This window comes from Myotis lucifugus, unplaced genomic scaffold, assembly GCF_000147115.1.
Source record: "Myotis lucifugus unplaced genomic scaffold, Myoluc2.0 scaffold_786, whole genome shotgun sequence".
Lineage (NCBI taxonomy): Eukaryota > Metazoa > Chordata > Mammalia > Chiroptera > Vespertilionidae > Myotis > Myotis lucifugus.
The window spans coordinates 33,931-39,993 of NW_005871834.1; positions in this window are offsets into that span (position 1 = coordinate 33,931).

The following is a 6,063-nucleotide window of genomic DNA, read 5'->3' on the forward strand; positions in this document are numbered from 1 at the left end:
CCTCACCAAAGACCTATTTTGAAATCTCCTTTTTCTAGAGCTTTTTTCCTTTCCTAAACCCTGTAAATAAATAAAGACGTTTCTTTGGAAGGTTAAGGAGTCTATTCCTAGAAAAAACCCAATTTCTCCTTTGCTCTCACACTCACGAACTTCTGAGCAAGTCTGTCCTCCAGGGGTTCTGGGTCCCGCGGTTTCCTTCCGTTCTGCCCCTGCCTGCCTGCAGGTGGCGCCAGGTCACAGCTGAGGGCTCCGCCCCACAAGACCGCCCCCACTCCCTGGACTTCAGATGCCGGTCACACGTGCAGGCTGTCACCTGTGCTTCTGACCGATGGACGGTACATCGTAGGCTCCCGCCCCCTCCGAGGGCTGGGTTAATTCGTTAGAACTTCCGGAGCTCGGGAAAAGATGACTGACTAGACCTCTGGTTGTTACAAAGGAAGCAACGCAGGAACAGCAGGTGGCAGAGCGGCGCAGGGCGAGGGGTGGAGGGGCTCGGTGTCCGTGCCTCCCGGGGCGCCGTGCTCCAGGCCTCCCAGTGTCAGCGCCCAGGGGGCTCTCCGAGGCCCGCTCCCCAGTGCCATGGTTCGGGATGCTTACGGAGCCTCATTACGTAACTGTGGTTGGTACATCACTGGCCACTGGTGATTGATTCAGCCTCTAGCCCTCCCCTCCTGGAGGTGGAGGGGCAGGACCGAAGGTGCCAACCCCGTGATCACATGGTTGGTTTCCCTGGCAACTAGCCCCCCCTCCCCCCAGTGTGAGGCTATTCTGAGCCCCCACTAGTCATTGATTAGCACAGACCTTGCAGCTGAAAGGAGCTGGTCCTGGATGACAGACACCCTCCCACCTCCGTGTGCGGAGCTATTTCAGGAACCAGGAGCAAAAGCAGCAACACGATGGCTCCGTGGCTCGGAGGGAGGAAATGACAGGTCTCGGGGGCCATGTGCCCAGATGGGGTGACGAGCAGCTATGTGTGTTTCTTCCTGTAAGTCCCAGTAGCAGTGCAATTCACTAGGGCTGAAAGGAGTGACTCAAATGTACAAAACGAGCTCTCTCCACAGACAGTAATGGCTTTGATGTGTGATTTAGCTTATTGCAAAGTATTCACGTCTTAAAATGTTTGCACTAAATTAAAAACAAAACCGGAACCTACGTATCTCCCAGTCATGCTGCTGCGAGAGAGCGAGGTTTTTAACCTGAAGGCTGTTTGGTTTCGCTCCTTTTGCCTTTGATTTCGAGGGAAACTGGCAGCTGGGACACCCCGCAGGAATTTGTCTTTGCAAAGGCCTGTCCGGGCGCTCGCGGGGGACAGCGGTCCCGTCACCTCGGCTCTGCGGGCGCCACTGTCACCGGAGCCAGACTGCTCCGCGTGTGGCTTATGTGACGCCAGCGCCTGGGTTTGCCGCGGAGGAGGTGAGCGCTGTGGACAGCCATCCGCGGCGACAAGCTCTTGATGTGTCTACACGAAGCCCCCTGACACGGGGCCTCACACGGGAGGAGCCCCAGGGGGTCGGGCAGAGTGGCCGCTGCAACAAATAACCCGAGACGGCGTGAGCCTTAGTGAGCGCCGTCCCTGGTTCACACTGACCCGTTCACTGAGCTCATTCACTGTCTAGAAGTTAACCTTCCTGCTGAGTTTTAAAAAAATACATTTTTATTAATTTCAGAGAGGAAGGGAGGGACAGAGAAAAAAACACCAATGATGAGAAAGAATCATTGGTCGGCTGCCTCCTGCCCGCCCCCAACCGGGGGTCGAGCCCGCAACCTGGGCCTGTGCCCTGGCCAGGAATCCAACCGTGACCTCCTGGTTCATAGGTCAACGCTCAACCACGGAGCTACACTGGCCAGGCTGCCCGCCTGTTTTTGTGTGATGATGTTAGTAATGGGATTTTATTCTCACATCATTACGCTGAGACCATGCTTCAGAGAGAGGTCTTTCCCCTACCCATGTGTTAACACATGTCACATTTACATGTCATATCATGTGTGCATATGTACTCACATGTTTAATGATGGTCCACTGCCAGAAAAGGTCCTTTTTTTTAATTTTTAGAGAGAGGGGAAAGGAGAGAGAGAGAGAAACATCGATCGCTGCCTCCCACACGCCCCTTACCGGGGATCGAGCCCACAACCCGGCACGTGCCCTGACCGGGAATTAAACCAGCGACTCCTGGTGCATGGGACAACGCTCAACCACTGAGCCACACCAAATCCAAGTAAGTCGAAATTTGGGAGGAATTTGTCTGCTTTATTCACTTTAAGCCTCAAATTGTTCCAACGTATTGATCTGATTTGTATGTGCCTTCTTTGCGTTCCTTGATGTTTAGGGCCAATGAGGATGTGGGTGTGGCTCTGAGCCTCTGAGTCAGGCCTGGGCTTGGGCCTGGCTCTGCCATTGACTCACTAGTCCCAAGGCTGCCAGTGGCTCTGTGGACCTTTGCTGCCTAAGGGGATAAAAAGGGCGTTACGGTTGCCTGGGAAGTCACAGGGGCCTGCCTGCCCCGCCCGGCTCCAGCCACAGCTCTGTCTTCTCACCAGGAGGGGCGTCGTCCCCGTGGCTGAGGCCTCCACCCCGGCTTCCGCACGCAGCTTGTCCACCCGCCAGTCCTGACAACCCACGCTCCTGGCCGGGCTGTTTTAGTTTTGCCTCTTGGATGTCCCCGGGAAGGGTGGGGCCCTGGGGAGCGCTGGCCGTGGTCTGAGCTGGAGAGCAGGGAGGGCCTCTGTTTGCTGAGGGCCAGGTTGCTAGGTGCGAACAAGTGTCTGCTAAATAGATTTGTGTCATGTGTTGACTGTCACATTAGTGATGTCATGTTCGGGGCAGATGCTTCCTCCCGGCACTCCCACGGCACACGGCACACCCGGGAGGAAGTGCGCGGAGGCAGAGCAGGCCGGGGCCGCGGGGCTGTAAACACGGATCCCGCCCGCCTGGCCGCGGCTCGGCCTCCCCAGGGTGAGGGTGTCTCTCCTGACTTGCTCTCCTTTTTCTTTCCTTCTTTCAATACGTTTTTATTGATTTTTTAGACAGAGAGGAAGGGAGAGGGAGAGAAGATAGAAACATTGATGATAGAGAAACATGGATCAGCTGCCTTCTGCCCATCCCCTACTGGGGATCGAGCCTGCAGCCCGCGCACGTGCCCCGACCAGGAATCGAACCAGCAACCCCTTGGTGCACGGTGCAGCGCTCAACCCCTGAGCCACATGCTGGGCACTTGCTTTTGAAGAGGGTTGCACCAGGTGGTCATCTTCACAGTGACTCTGGTTTGATTTCTTTGACTTTTCCCTGAATATTTGCCTGCTTCCCAAATGGGCCGCCCCCTGTATTCCTTGGTGGGTGCTCCAGCCAGGAAAGAGGGATCTTCCTAACTGCCCTCCCTCCCGCCCAGCCAGCAGGCCCCACGCCAAGTGCCAGGCTCTCCCCTGGCCTCCGCCTGGGCCCACCTGTCTCAGGCTGTAGCCCTGTGGCATCCAGTCGGGCTGCACCCTCGGGCCAGGAGGGCTGTTCTGACTGGGGGCCGTCTCCTCACCACACAGTGGTTCCTCCGTGCACTGCGCCAAGCCTCCGCCCAGGGCCGTCCCGGCACATTGCCCAGCAGCCCCAGGCTCACCTGAGCTCTCTGCCCATGTCTTCCTTCCCCGGGAGACCGGCAACCCTCAGCCTCCCTCCAGGTCCCACCAGCTCTGCTTCTCTTCCCGCCAGCGGGGGCGGTGCTGCCCCTGAGCGGCCAGCCCTGGGTCCCCCGCATCAGGCCACCCACCTCCCATGGTCGAGGGCAAGCCGTGCTCTGCCACAGGGGCCGGGGCCAGCTCACCTCCAGGCCCAGCGCCTGCTGCTCAGTGACCAGGTGCCCACAGGGTGTCCCCTGTGCCCACGTGGGATGCCTCGGGCGTTCCGGGACCCTCCCTGGGAGAGAGGAGCGCGCTCCAGTTGTTTCTGGTTTCTCATTTAGGAAGATGAGGTATGTTAGGTCTTTTCCGATTGCCCCAGCCCCAGCCATATTGTATCTCATCTGCTTTGAAGTTAAAAATAGCATTTCCTCCTCTGGGGCCTGGGATGCCAGCTCTCCATCTCACACATTTATATTCGCAGGGACAAGCCTGGGCTGCAGAGCCCCCTGCCCGCCACTCGTCCAGGGTTTTTTCTTTTCAAGTTTAACTCCCGTGATTTTTCTTTTACAAAAATGCTGCAGCACCCAGCTGGTGTGGCTCAGTGGTTGAGTGTCATCCTATGAACCAAGAGGTCATAGTTCAATTTCTTGGTCAAGGCACATGCCTGGGTTGCGGGCTTAATCCCAGTAGGGGGTGTGCAGGAGGCAGCTCATCAATGATTCTCTCGTCATTGATGTTTCTCTCTTCCTTCCTCTCTGAAATCAATTTTAAAAAAAATTTTTTTTTAATGCTGCACCGTAGCCCCAGCCGGAGTCCGGGTTCTCTTCCTGGTTCCGCAGGTGGGTCTTGACAGGAGAGCGGAGTCCTGAGCAGAGTGTCTTTCCAGGGGTCAGGGCTGGGGAGCTGTGGCGTGGATGGGGCATGGGAGGAGGCGGCAGCCCCGGGCCGCCAGCAGCAGCAGGCGGCAGGGGGAGCAGGTGCGCCCCTCAGAGCCACAGCCGCGGGGTCAGGGGGGCTGGCCGGCCTTCCACACTGACATGTGGCGAGCTGGGCCGGAATGGTGGCCCTGCGGGGGTGGCAGCCACTTCCGGGGAGCACTTGGCCCCACCCCGCAGCCTCCAGCGCCCGCCAGGGCTCTGCACCTGCTGCAGGTCTGTCTCTGCAGGGGCCTCACCCCCAGAACCTCAGCCCGAGGCCAGCAAGGATCTCAGGCTTCTGGGGGGGTGTGGTGGGTTGAGTACCCCGCCCCCCAATTCAGTTCTACCCAGAAGCTCAGAATGTGGCCGTGTGGGAAGCCAGTCTTTGCAGGCGTCATTAGTCAGTGGCCTCCAGACGGGCTCCTGTGGACCTAGGGGGCCGTGCTGTGGGGCCTCCGCCTGTCACCAGCGACGCTGTCGCCGGACCAACCCGTGCGCTTCTCGCTGTAACTGCAGGAGCCCAGGATGCCCTTCGGCAATAGCTCAGGGAACTCTGAGCAAACTCTACTCCTTGCAAGGCCTGGAAGTCCCTGGGGCCACGCAACCGAGTCCCAAGGACGGGGGCGGGGGTGTGGGGGGGGCACTTGGCCTGGGGTTCCGCTGTCCCTGGGGTGGAGGGTGGGGGCCTGGGCCTTCACAGGCTCCCTGTTCATTGATGAATTTAAAACAGGAGAGCGGGCATTTAAAGCACAGGCCGAGGAAGCACACAAGTCACCCAGTGGTCGGTCACAGAAATCCGCCGCCGCCTCGAAGACAGGAGCCCCGGGGGACGTGGCCTGGCTCTCGCTCTGGTCCCGGGACTGGCGGCGCTGGTGCCCGACGGCGTCTCGGAAGGGGCTGCCTCCGAACCAGCGCGCAGGGCAGGCACTGGCTTTGCCAACGCGGAGGAGCACACACTCGGGGTTTGCACAGGAGCCCGGCATCGAATGACTGACCGGAAGTGGAAAGGACACCGGGGGACGATCGCCGGAGAAGGCAGGTGCGACAGGCCGAGCGGGAGGCGCTGCCCGGGCGACGAAGCCGCAGGCCGGTGGCACCGAGGCTGGACGGGAGGCAGGAAGGCGTCTCCCTCAGAAGGACCAGCCCTGAGGACACCGTGATATGTGTCTGTGGCCTCCACACTCGCACAGCAGCCCTGGGAGAGCGACGGGGTAAGGAGAAGCGAGAGGCCCAGGGGCTGACCCTGCAGCCGGTGCCCCGCTCACTGGTGGCAGCGGACTCACCCACCTGTCCTCCGTTCGCCTCCACAGCCCCAGGCCCGGCTCTGCGCAGCCTCAGAGAAAGCCCTGTGTGCGGCGTGGTCTGTGGGGTGGTCTTGGAGAAGAGTTACGTTTTGTGCTTTTTTAAAAATATAATCTTTTATTGATTTCAGAGAGAGGAAGGGAGAGAGAGATAGAAACTTCAATGATGAGAGAAACTTATCGATCAGCTGCCTCCTGCACGCCCCACACTGGGGATAGAGCCCCCAACCTGGGCA